General features: G+C 40.7%; 1 protein-coding gene across 2 annotated transcripts in view; it reads left to right on the top strand.

Annotated features, from left to right (window-relative positions):
• PDE6D (phosphodiesterase 6D) overlaps positions 1–14,146 on the top strand; it is a 52,444-nt gene that overhangs the window by 11,884 nt on the left and 26,414 nt on the right. The gene's annotated exons all lie outside the window — the stretch shown is intronic.

The following is a 14,146-nucleotide window of genomic DNA, read 5'->3' as shown; positions in this document are numbered from 1 at the left end:
TTTTGATAGGATTCCAAGCAATATCCCTATACCTCCAAATAACATCTAAGAAATAGTGGCTGATCCTTTTGGGAATACACGCTTGGGGAAGGGCCTTGTATTATCTCCATGGCTATGTCTATCCAGCTTGTTTCTGACCAGTTTCAGGCACATAACTGCACATGTCAGTAGAGTAATGGACCTAGGAGGAAAAAAAAGGTTTCGTTTGACTTTGCTAGTGAGAAGAGTGTGTTATGTTTCAAACAGCGATCTTCTTCTCGTTACTAAATTACTTGCCTCCACTGTTTCCCAGGCCAGTTTGAATTTTGGTTGTATGCTTCCCAAGCACAGTGCCTTTGCCGGGGCCAGAGTATTATTTCACAGGGATATCACCAGGGATTACAGTGCTGCATATTATGTTTCAAGGATTCTGAAACCTCAGTTTCTCAGGGATCCATTTATATTTTCTCACCTCGTCCCCCATAAATAGGAAAAATACCACAGGGAAAATCACTGGGAGATTATTGGGTAGAGAAAGATGTGTAAACGTCTGTGAATTAGAATTGGTTCTAACGAATGTGAGGATACACATAGGATGCTCTGTATAACCAATGCTAGTTCAGAAAAAGCCTAGAAGGAGGGCTTTGAATGAAGTGATATTTAAGAATTAATGAAGGTTTTGGGGCGCCTGGCTGGCTCAGTCAGTAGGTAGAGCACACGACTCTGGATCTCAGGGTGGTGAGTTCAAGCCTGTTGGGGGTAGAGATTACTTTAAAAATAAATTAATAAAAATTGGAAAAAAAAGAATGAAGGTAAGAGTAAGAAGAGGAAATGAGTTCAGAAAGTGAGCAAGGAGGAGAGAGTTTGAGAGGGGAGAGGTCGTAAAGGCAGAGTGTTAAAAAGAGTAAGAAGAAGAAAAAGAAAAGGCCACAACCCAAAACTGGGAAAGCAAAGCAAAGAAAGGCATTCTTTTAAAAAAAAAAAAGGAAAGAAAGAAAGGCAATCCTATGATGAAAATGCGTAGGATACCACCAAATAGAGACTCCCTTTGTTTATTGCTAGTCATTACAGCTGCTTCCAGCCCAGAGGGAATGAGAAGAGAGAGGTTTTTCTTCATGCCTGTGACCTTGGTGTTGAAGATTTGCCTCATATTGCTCTGGTCTGCCATGGTAGACATTAGCATACATCAGTATGTGCTGAGTAAGCCACTTTGCCTGGAAATTCTACTTACCTTGAAATTCCTCAAACTATAGGTAATGAACCGCATGCCCATATATAATTTACAGATACTCTGCCAAGTCATGAATTCAACGTAATATAGAACGGGCCTTTAAATTCTAATGTGTGTTTTACCTGCAATTTGGCCGACTGACTTAGCTGTTCTCCTTAGGGAGAATGGGTTTTTTTTGGTTGGTTGGTTTGCTGCTTCTTTTTGCCGAGCTCCAGTTCTAAGTTGCCCTTGCCACAGCCTTCTGAATCCTGAATGAGCACTTCTCCATGTTTGGCTCCTGGACACTCTTCAATGGGCCTTTCTTTCTGGTTGCTCAGCCTGAGAGGGAGAATTCTAGTCAACCCCTCTGCCTTGCTCTCTAATACTCATTGTGGTTCAACACACATTTGAGTGTCAATTATGTGCAGAGCACTGAGAAAGGATAAATAATATTGTGCCAATGGAATTTGACTTGCAAATTTGACTTACATTCTGGTAAGTACTTCAGTGTAAACCAGTCTACAGGTACGCTGAGGAGGGATCAGATAATCAGATAGCTTTGCCTCAGGGTGTACCAGAGACCACAATTAAGAGAGGAGGTTGACATAGCACTGTGGCTTTAAAGAGCATCCTTGAAGTAGGATGCATGTTCTAGGCAGAGTAGAGAGGCGCGTGCTAACCACTGAAGCAAAGAATGTACGGTCTTTGGGAAATGCAGTAACTAACCATGGCTGGAAGATAAGGTGCATCTAGGGGCTGGAGTAGGAGGTGATTCTGAAGAATGGGATGGATGGCAGAGACTAGACTCTGTGTCTTTCTTCCTCCAACAAACCTTAATTTACCCTCTTGGCTTTATTACCCCAGTTATAGCACTTGATTATACCTGCTGCCCTTCAGGCTGCCTTTTGAGTTGCGATTCTTTATCAAATTGTCCTTTCTGTTTGCTTGACATTACCTTCCTATCTCACCCTTCTCTGGTCTTCTTTTAACCTATTATTAACTCATAACCCCCCCCTTTTTTTAATCAACATGTCCCAAACCTGTTTACAAAGCTTGAACTTTATATGTCCTTCAGAAATGTGTATGTCTGAAAACGGAAGGACTTTTTTATTGGACATTTGCATAGGATTATACTGAGACCATACTAAGACTAGAGGTCTTATCTTTCAATCTAGAATAGCGGTCCTTGAACTGTCACTGGTAAAGATCCAGGTTTTTACTTCTAATCCTTCACAGACCAATATTTTCACAAAATAAAATGAGGTACTAAAAAATAATAAATAGGAGTTATTAGAAAAATGACATATAAAATAAAAGCCAAAAAGTTTTATTAGAATCCACAAATTACTGTGCTTAATTGCTCTTAAAATTTTTAAACACTTACCTTGACACAAACTGGCAACAGACGATTCACAAACCAGCCCCACTGGTCAATGGATCACATTTTTGACAGCACAGCTATGGAATCCTCAATACAACTTGTGCCTGATACACAGTAGAACTTCAGTGAATGAGATGCTTAGCGTAATTATACCAGAGAAAGGGAAAAATAACAGTAGCAGCTCTCTTTGGACACTTGGGGGTAAATGATAAAGGGAGAAAGAGTACTACAATAACATTACCCCCACCCCCCATAAAACAGTTTTCCTCATCACTGTCTCTGAACATCACTCCTTTGGCTCTGTGGTGAGCCAGATATATATTAATAAATCATTTGTGTAGATTTCTGAGAAATGATAGTTTTGATTTTGCCGATTATGCAAGTTACTCAATGTCTGCAGAAAGATGTCAACCCATCTCTGAACTAGCTTTCATGAGCAAATCTACAGTTTGCCTAGGATTGATTTCAAATCATAACCCAAATCAAAGCATTTCTCCATGTCATAATATGGACCATACTGCCAAATGTCCCCTGCCTGAGATTTTCTTGTTTCCTTCAGTATCTTCTGAATAGGGTAAGAAGTCTTTTTATCAAAAACGTTATAACAGACAAATCAGCCTTCTATATCAATGGACATAATTTTAGATTGCTTACAACACTGCAAATGTTCAGTTCTTCAAAGCAAATTGTAAGGTCTTGAGTCCCCTTCAAACGAGAGATTCATGATATCATTCGGAAGATAGAAAAGCAGGTCTACAGACACATAGCTGCAATTGAAGGATATCATTATTTTGAAATATTTAAACTCAAATGGTATTTGAATGTAACTTATAAAGGGAAGTTTTCTCATCATAAATAAAATTGTGTTTCCCTTGTGATCGGTACAGCATCAGTAACTCAGTACACCATCCTCATTCTCTGCTAACCGTACTCCAGGAGAACATCAATAGAAGGCCAAAAAGACCACTTCCATGGCATATTTGGAGATCTGCCTGCCTTTTTCACCCTCTTATGAGTTCCCTCAGCTTTTCTAGCTCTGGAGACCTGTTCTTACAAAGATACCCCAGACCTTGCGGCTGCCTGAAGCCACTCTCTTTCTAAGAGTACGTAGTGTGGACAGATCTGTCTGAACACTAGCTATGTTACTTACTAGCTGTGGGTTGCTGAGAAAGGGATTTAACTTCTGAGAGCACCACTATTTAATGTGGTTGTCAGTATTAAAGGAGATAAGATTGAAAAAATGAGCTCTTTCTACAGTGATTAGTATATAAATTGAACATAGGTACTCAAATAGCAGTTATTTTAACCTGCCTCTCTCTTTGAGGACTAGCTTTAAGCAGTGAATGTAGCCAGCTGCCAGATAAGGCCGGAAATACTTTACCTTTTTCCTGGCCTTATACTGTCAGCAATTACTAAGTTAAACAAGACTGTTAGGAAGCTAGCTCTGAGAAATGCAAAAGATCAGGACTTTGTCTGCATTAGTAATGAACCACTGATTAAGAATTATTGATTGACCTTGGGGCACCTGGCTGGCTCAGTCAGAAGAGCATGTGACTCATGATCTCTGGGTGGTGAGTTTGAGCCCTGTGTTGGGTGTAGAGATTACTTAAATTAATAAAACTTTGAAAAAAAAAAAGAATTATTGGGGCGCCTGGGTGGCTTAGTCAGTTAAGCGACTGCCTTCAGCTCAGGTCATGATCCCAGAGTCCTGGGATCGAGCCCCGCATCGGGCTCCCTGCTCCGCCGGAAGCCTGCTTCTCCCTCTCCCACTCCCCCTGCTTGTGTTCCCTCTCTTGCTGTTTCTCTCTCTGTCAAATAAATAAATAAAATCTTAAAAAAAAAAAAAAAAGAAAGAATTATTGACCTTTTTGGCCATCGTTAGACTAACGCAGTGAGGTTTCCCGTAGCCTCTGGAGACTTTGTAGAAACTCAGAAGAGAGACCAGAACCTCAGTCTTAGACTGATCTGTTTTCCCAATCTTGACTAGACTGAATTGTCCGGCCACACACCTTAGCATTTGAATGTGTAAAAGACCAACCCTCAACTGCTACTAGTTCTGTTACCTGGACATTGTTGTGGCTCTATCAATTTTATATAGTTTGATGTGGTTCAATAATTTCTGGAAAGCTAGAAAATAAATAGTGTCTCTAGTCATACAATATGTCCTTTTTGTAAATATATCTCTTACCCATCAAGGATATATAAAAGATCAAGAATCAGGGACCCCAAAAGTAGATGAATTATGACCGGTGGAACATGCTAACAGCATAATCTGAGCTGGCATTGTATGACACCAAAGACATCTATATTCTGCATTGTTCGGAAGTGGCTTTCTAGCCTCTCGTCCTGGAAGGACTGCTTGTCCTGTACCATGAGCTTAAGGATCATGACTTATTCATCTTCTGTCCCCCTGTCCTGAGTATAGTCTCTCCCTGGTACAAACTGGGCATGCAGGATAGCTGACTGTGTCAAAAAATGTTAAGAGCATGAACATTAAATCAGGCAGTCAAGGTACTTGCCATCCCTAAACCAGATTCCTCATTCATGTAAGAACTCTAATAACAGCGCCTATTTCATAGCATTGTGAGGATTAATTTAGATATGGATAAAGAACTTAGCCCAATATCTGGCATCCAGTACATGTTAGCCATCGTCGTTCTATATGAAGTGCTAAATGTAAAGATCAGTGGTACTCTTGTGATTGCCTGTGTTTCTGCCAAAGATCCATACACTCGAGATGTGTAACATGTATTATCTGACAACAGAATCCTTTTCATTTCTTGGTAAAATCTTCCCTCCAGTTTTTTCTGTTCATTTAAACAGAAATTTACTTAGAAATGGCCCATTTGAGGGGCGACTGGGTGGCTCAGTCAGTTCAGTGTCTGACTTGAGCTCAGGTATGATCCCAGGGTCCTAGGATCAAGTCCCATGTCAGGCTCCCTGCTCAGCTGGGAACCTGCTTCTCCCACTGCCTGCCACTCCCCCTGCTTGTGTGCTCACTCGCTCGCTCTCTCTTTCTGTCAAATAAATAAATAAAATCTTTAAAAAAAAAAAAAAGAAATGGCCCATTTGATAAGGAATGCCTGATAAAGTATACCAGCTGATTCATAAAATTGCTCCAGATAATTTTATGTTAAAGTTTTCATATTTTATTGTTTTTAGAAATTATTTTGGAAGAATAACAGTATGCTAGTGACTTAATGAATATTTTTATATTAAGTATTTACTTTGTCATTCTAAAAAATATACTAAACATTTCTAATTCCCGCGGGAAAATCCTAGGGTGAAAAAATTTTTCCCTTTTTCTTTTTTTTAATAGCTCTAGTGAGTTTAGAGATTTGAAGAAGGGTATTCCCAAGAAGCTGCAAAGAGACCCCATGTTTAAGCTTCTTAATGTTCTTTCTACAGACAAAGAGAAACATTTGGGCACATAGTCCACTGTTTGTTGTTGTTTCCGAAAGCACTGCCAAGGGAGACCTAATACTCTTGGGGTCTTTTCTTAGGTCCCCAGGAGGGAGTTGATGGAAGATGGTTATTAATCTACACCAACCTCAGTTTATTAGCTGTATTGGTTCCCAAACATGTTTTTGGCAGAGAAATAAACTCTGCAGCTCTCCTTATAGTGTTTCTCTAGCCCTTTCCAGCACTGCAACCAAGGGTTTTATTTTTTCCGTAAGAATTTTATAGACATTTGATCTTTTTTTCTCACTGCTCACCTCTCTTCTTCCCTCTGCTTGCTTGCACTTCTTTGTGCACACAAAATAGATAAGCTTCAATGATTGTTTTTCCTCTGAAAAATGTGTTATTCCTAACTTTCTTTCAGTTCTCTAAAATCTTATTTCCCAGAAACATCTTTTAACAACCAGTGTCAATTCTTTGTTCATCTACTGTAGATCACCGTTCCCTGTCTTGTATAGAATATGGGCTTCAATGGCTGTAAGTTGTTCTCTCCATTCTTTAAAAGTATTTTCTTTCCCAGAACCCTGAAGTCCAAAGTATGGTCCCTGGGCCAGTAGTTTTGTCATCACCTGGGGAGCTGGTTAGAAATACAGAATCTCAGGTCCTACCCCAGACCTACTAAACTGGAATGTATATTTTAACAAGATCCCCAGGTAATATATATGCACATGACATTTTAAGAAAGCACTACTATCAATCGTGATTTGTTCAAAGCGGGAAAAACTGTCCAGTAGTTCTCAACCCTGGCTGTTTGGTGGAATCACCTGAAGAACTTTGAAAAATGCCAACACCTGGACTCCCCATCTCCAGAAATTCTGATTTAATTGCTCTGGGGGTGGTCCCAGCATTGGGAGTTTTAAATGTTCCCCAGGTCGATTCTAATATGCATCCCAGGTTGAGAACTACTGTTGTTCATGAATCTTACCATTTTTCGTAGTTTTTTAGAATAGCATGTATATGTAAATCAGTGCAAGACTAATGACTAAAAACTATAGTTTTTATAATACATTTATTGGGAGGAAGTATATATGCCTAGAAAAAAATTGGAAATACATACACCAAAATATTAAGCAGTAATCTCTGGGTTATAGGGTATATAGCTCTTTCTTATTTTTTATCTTCTGTTTTTCAAACTTTCTGTAATGGCCATGAGTTCTTTTAGTAAAGAATCCTCATATGTGTATGTATATTTTTTAATAAATATAATACTGTATATGCTTTATAAACTGCTTTTCAGTTTTTAAAAATTTTATCCTGCTTTTCACATATCATTATATAAGTATATTACAAATATTTTCTCATACCTTTAAATACCATTTACATAGGCTTTTATATTGTTTAAAGTGAATCCTGACCCAAGATAATGGACTTTTGCCTTAAAAGATATGTTTACAGGGGCACCTGGGTGGCTCATTCGGTTAAGTCCCTGCCTTCAGCTCAGGTCATGATCTCAGGGTCCTGGGATAGAGCCCCACATTGGGCTCCCTGCTCAGCGGGGAGTCTGCTTCTCCCTCTGCCTCCCACCCCCCCGGCTCATGCTTTCTCTCTCACTCTGTCTTTCTCAAATAAATAAATGAAGTCTTTTAAAAAATTTTGTTTACATACCGACTGTTGTCTTGAGAGACTAACTGTTTAACTCTTGCAAACCTTCAGTGTTGGGATGCTTTCCTTATCCACAGAAGGGGAGGTGTTTACATGGAGGGGTCAAAACTGCAGTTAGGTCAGACCTTCCCAGGAGCTTTTGCAACTATTGTCAGTTGAGGACCAGCATTTTCTTGAGTTCTTAAACCTAATGCATAGAACGTGACTTCATTCTCCCAGAATATGCTGCACCCTAGGGAATTATTTTTATTTTTGAGAGAGAGAGCACATTGAGTGGGGCAGAGTGGAGGGAGAGAGAGAATCTTAAGCAGGCTCCATGCCCAGGATGGAGCCCAATGCAGAGCTCGATCACACGACCCCGAGATCATGACCTGAGTCGAAATCAAGAAGGACACTTAACCGACTGAGCCATCCAGGCACCCCTCCCCAACCAGGGAATTCTTAATGATGTTTGGATTGTAACATATGTGTCCTGTTGGAGGGAATTATATTTCTTTTTTGTTTTTTTTTTTAGATTTTATTTATTTATTTACAGAGACACAGCGAGAGAGGGAACACAAGCAGGGAGAGTGGGAGAGGGAGAAGCAGGCTTCCCGTGCAGCAGGGAGCCCGATACGGGGCTCGATCCCAGGACCCTGGGATCATGACCTGAGCCGAAGGCAGACACTTAACAACTGAGCCACCCAGGCGCCCCGGAGGGAATTATATTTCTAAACTTCCTCTTTTTTTTTTTTTAAAGATTTTTTTATTTATTTATTTGAGAGAGAGAGCACATGAGAGGGGGGAGGGTCAGAGAGAGAAGCAGACTCCCTGCCGAGCAGGGAGCCCGATGCGGGACTCGATCCAGGGACTCCAGGATCATGACCTGAGCTGAAGGCAGTCGCTTAACCAACTGAGCCACCCAGGCGCCCCCTCCTTTTTTTTTTTAAAGATTTTATTTATTTATTTGGCAGAGAGAGAACAAGTAGGCAGAGAGGCAGGCAGAGGGAGAGGGAGAAGCAGGCTCCCCGCCGAGCAGGGAGCCCGATGGGGGGCTCGATCCCAGGACCCTGGGATTATGACCTGAGCCGAAGGCAGGCGCTTAACGACTCAGCCACCCAGGTGCCCCTAAACTTCCTCTTCAAATCCTTTTTAGTTTAGTTGGAATTGTGCTTCAAGGCAATTAATATCTCTTATAGTTTGAGTTTCCTCTTCATTAATGTGTACATGGTGGTATGGAAAGTTGGAAAATTCCTAGAGTGATATCTTGAAACCTCAGTTGGTGTGGAGTTGTCCAGGCTGTGTTGTAATCAAAGAAAAGTCAAGTACATCCTCTTGCCCAAACCTTGGGAATAAAAACCAGCTTTACAACTTCAAAACAGTGATCTGCCTCTAAAACTGTTCTGTCCTAACCCATTCAAGTTGCATTAGATAAGAAGAGAATAATTTTGCTAATGGTCTCTGCAAGAAAGGAGACACAGTCTGCGGTTGGGGAAACTCTCATAGATGCACAGTAGCTTGCTTTGCAGGGGAAAAGCTCTTATTGCCATCTTCTCTACCAGAATCTGTATATAAAAGGTTCAGAAATGTGCAGTTTTTAGTTTCAGAGAAACAAGCTTAATATTTTATTCACAGAATTGAAGTTCTGGCTAGCAGAGCTTTTGAACTTAGCATTTCTTCCGAAGAGAAGGATTTGTAAGCACTTCACAATGTAAAGACCTCAGGAGCTACACCTGTTGCCTAAGGTCATGACACTATGTGTGTTCTTTAAAGTACTTAGTGTTTGGGGACGCCTGGGTGGCTCAGTCGGTTAAGCGGCTGCCTTCAGTCTGGGTCGTGATCCCAGGGTCCTGGGATCGAGTCCCACATCGGGCTCCTTGCTCACCAGGGAGCCTGCTTCTCCCTCTCTCTCCCTCTGCTTGTGTTCTCTCTGTCAAATAAATAAAATCTAAAATAATAATAATAATAAAGTACTTAGTGTTTGGTCTGAGTTTTCCCCTTAACCTGAGATGGTGGCACACTATCAACCTTGGCTATCTTCTCCGAAATGCAAATCAGGAAGAGACAAGACACCTGGATATAACACAGTACTGAAAGGTGATAAAGGATAGTGAGTGGGTGTTCAGCTTTGGAAGCATGTTTTAGACACTGATATTTATCTTAGCTCATAAGACCTGATTACAAGTAAGTTGAAGATGGTACTTTGTACAAGCCTCCATTATAGATAGTCCTTCTCACATTGCATTGCAATTATTCTTTTACCTGGTGGTTTTCCCTACCTGGAGGAGAGCTCCAGGGAACATATACAGGGATTATGTTTTATTAATCATAGTATATCCTAGCCCTGAGCCTAACACTCATAAATCTTCAGTAAATGTCAGACAAATGAAATGTCCAATTCAGTCTTGTTATAATCCAAAACTCTTTGGTCGTATTCAAATACGGGTTTACTTTTTTTCTTCTTTTTTCACCAGTTATAACTTGATCATTACTTATGCCAGTAAGTGATTAACAATTATAAAGTAGATGACTATTCTGGACATTTGGGAGGGAAAATAGAAGAAAAATAACTATGAAACCTTTTATCTAAAATTATATCAGTATTGGGGATTTGGGGGCTGTTTGGCTGGCTCAATCAGTAAAGCGTACAACTCTTGTCTCTTGTGGGTTTAAGCCCCATGTAGGGTGTAGAGATTACTTAAAAATAAAATCTCAGGGCACCTGGGTGGCTCAGTTTAAGTGTCTACCTTCGGTTCAGGTCATGATCTTGGGGTCTGGGTATCGAGCCCCACCTCGGGCTCCTTGCTCAGCAGATAGTCTCCTCCCTCTCTGTCTGCCCCTCTCCCCCTCTCATGCTCTCGCTCTCTCTCTCTCTCTCTCTCTCAAATAAATAAAATCTTTTAAAAAATTTTTAATAAAAATAGGGGCGCCTGCGTGGCTCAGTTAGTTAGGCATCTGTCTTCAGCTCAGGTCATGGTCCTGGGATCGAGCCTGCTTGTCCCTCTCCCTCTGCCCTTCCCCCCTGCTTGTGCTCTCTCTTGCTCTCTTTCTCAAATAAATACATAAAATCTTTAAAAAAAATTTTTTTTAAATAAAATCTTTTAAAAAATTGGGGGATTCGATTTTTAGACCACATTTGTGTTCAGAATGAACATGTTATGGAGGACATGTATATATTTCAGTGTCATCATGCTGCTTTAACTTTTTTTTTTTTTTAAGAGAGGAAGGGAGGGGACGTCTGGGTGGCTCAGTTGGTTAAGCGACTGCCTTCGGCTCAGGTCATGATCCTGGAGTCCCGGGATCGAGTCCCACATCAGGCTCCCTGCTCAGCAGGGGGTCTGCTTCTCCCTCTGACCCTCTTCCCTCTTGTGCTTTCTATCTCTCATTCTCTCTTTCTCAAATAAATAAATAAAATCTTTAAAAAAAGAGAGAGAGAGGAAGGGAGGGGAGGGGGCAGCGAGAGAGGGAAAATCTCAAACAGACTCCATGTCCAGCGCAGAGCCTGACATGGGGCTCAATCTCACAACCCTGAGATCATGACCTGAGCCGGAAGAAATCAAGAGTTAGACACTTAACCAACTGAGCCACCCAGGTGCCCCATGGTGCTTTAACTCATTTTAAGATTTGAAAACACAAATTTAAAAAAATATATATTTCTCTGGCCACTGGTGTTAATATATTAAGTAAATTAGGGGCACCTGGGTGGCTCAGTCACTTAAGCATCTGCCTTCGGTTCAGGTCATGATCCCAGTGTCCTGGGATCGAGCCCCGAATCAGGCTCCATGCTCAGCAGGGAGCCTGCTTCTCCCTTTCCCTCTGCCTGCCTGCCTATTTATGATCTCTCTCTCTCTCTGCCAAATAAATAAAATCTCTTGGGCACCTGGGTGGCTCAGTTGGTTAAGCGACTGCCTTCGGCTCAGGTCATGATCCTGGAGTCCCGGGATCGAGTCCCGCATCGGGCTCCCTGCTCAGCAGGGAGTCTGCTTCTCCCTCTGACCCTCTTCCCTCTCGTGCTCTCTATCTCTCATTCTCTCTCTCAAATAAATAAATAAATAAATAAATAAAATCTCTAAAATATATATATTAAGTAAATTGAATGGGTGAGACACATGTTTGATTTTTGGGTGCCTAGCAAAGTTAGGCCTGAAACCATTATTCTGACTCCTTAAGCATTATATCTGCGGTAGTTAGCTTGGAATTTGTTCATCCCAACAGTTTTGGTTTTTTTTTAAGAAATGAAATCTATGATTGAGATTAGTGTATAATATGTATTATACTGTATGTTAAGCTGTGTCTAAGTATATACCAAGTTACTATTTAAAATGAGTTCTAAATACTATATGTAAGAGAAGATTCACCAAGAAAAAACCATAGTAAAAAAAAAGGAATATTCTTTGCAAAAGAGCAATTTCTTTGTAAAGCTTAGAAGGTGGCTTATTAGTAGAGGTAAGACCTAAGTTCTAGTGTATTTCGACCTCTCACTAGCTATGAGGCTTTAAGTCTGTTAATGTCTCTTAGGCTGTTTTTTAATCTTTAAAATGGGAATGATAATCTGCTTCGAGAGGGTCGGCTGAGATAATATGTGTAAAAGTGATTTATAAAGTTTTAAGGTGCTGTGCAAATGAATGATGGATTTCACTGATGGCCTTAGGTTTCATAGCCCAATTCTGAGTTTTTTTATTATTGCATAATAAGTCATAGTAAGCCTATTAGAGCAATGATTTGGAAAACATTAGGGTGGAAGGTTTACTTGGGCAGAAAAAATAACTACTATTAAGCTTTTCATATATACCTAGAGTATGTGCAGACCAGACTTTTTTTTTGTAATTTATACAATAATACTACAAAGAAAGGTGGAACAGGTTATGTTGGACTCTCTATAGTTTTTCTTTTAATATTTTTCCAATTTTATCATAATATAATTGACATATACTATGCTTTTGCTTTTGCTTTTTTTTTTTTTCCAGAATAGATCCAGACCAAGAATATGTTTCCTCTTTGTGCTAGATCCTTCCCATTCCTACAGATCCCTTTTTCACATGCTTATCAAGTGTCTCTCTGCATCTTTTTTTTAAGATTTTATTTATTTGGGGCACCTGGGTGACTCAGTCATTAAGCGTCTGCCTTCGGCTCAGGTTATGATCCCAGGGTCCTGGGATTGAGTCCTGCATCGGGCTCCCTGCTCAGCGGAGCTCCTACTTCTCCCTCTCCCACTCCCCACTGCTTGTATTCCCTTTCTCACTGTGTCTGTGTTAAATAAATAAATGAGATCTTTGAGGGAAAAAAAGATTTTATTTATTTATTGAGACAGAGAGAGAGAGCACAAGCAGGGGGTAGTGGCAGAGGGAGAGGGAGAAGCAGGCTCGCCACTGAGCAGAGAGCCAGACCTGGGGCTTGATTCCAGGACTCTAGGATCATGACCTGAGCTGAAGGCAGACTCCTAACTGACTGAGCCATCCAGGCAACCCAGGTCTCTCTGAATCTTTATTGGATTTTTGCTTTTGAAACATTTTATGACCCTTTTATTAATTTTCAAAGTCTTTTCTTGATATCTCTATAATCCTTTAAAAAATAATTACATATATATATATTTTTTTTTTTTTTTTTAAGATTTTATTTATTTGACAGAGAGAGACACAGCGAGAGAGGGAACACAAGCAGGGGGAGTGGGAGAGGGTGAAGCAGGCTTCCCGCGGAGCAGGGAGCCCGATGCAGGGCTCGATCCCAGGACCCTGGGATCATGACCTGAGCCGAAGGCAGACGCTTAACGACTAAGCCACCCAGGCGCCCAAAAAATAATTATATATATTATTGATGAACACTTGGGTTGTTTCCACTTTTTTTGGCTATTATGTATAATTCTGCTTTGAACATTCCATGTACAAGTTTTTGTATGAATGTACATTTTTACCTCCCTTGGGCATATACCTAGGAGTGGAATATCTCAGCCATATGGTAATTCTATGTTTAATTTTTTTTTTTTAAGATTTTATTTACTTATTTGACAGAGACACAGCGAGAGAGGGAACACAAGCAGGGGGAGCAGGAGCAGGAGAAGCAGACTCCCCACTGAGCAGGGAGCCCGATGTGGGGCTCGATCCCAGGACTCTGGGGTCATGACCTGAGCCGAAGGCAGACACTTAACCGATTGAGCCACCCAGGCGCCCTCTATGTTTAATTTTTTGAGGAACTACCAGATCCTTTTCCAAAGTGGGTGCACCATTTTACATTTCCAGCAATGGTGGATGAGGGTTCCAATTTCACTATATCTTCATCAACACTTGCTACTTTGTCTTTTTGAGAAGACCCCTCCTAGAGAGTATAAAGTGCTACCTCATTGTGGTTCTAATTTGCAATTCCCTGATAACTAATGATGTGGAGCATCTTTTTATGTGCTTACTGGCCATCTTTGGAAAAATGTCCAGATTCTTGCCCATTTTTTTTTTAAAGATTTTATTTATTTGAGAGAGGGCTGGCAGAGGAGCAGAGGGAGAAGGAGATAATCTCCAGCAGACTCTGTGCTGAGCACAGAGCCC

The sequence above is a fragment of the Zalophus californianus genome, chromosome 3, assembly GCF_009762305.2.
Source record: "Zalophus californianus isolate mZalCal1 chromosome 3, mZalCal1.pri.v2, whole genome shotgun sequence".
NCBI classification, from domain to species: Eukaryota; Metazoa; Chordata; class Mammalia; order Carnivora; family Otariidae; genus Zalophus; species Zalophus californianus.
Note: the sequence above shows the minus strand (reverse complement) of the source record. Positions and strands in the feature narration are given on the sequence as shown.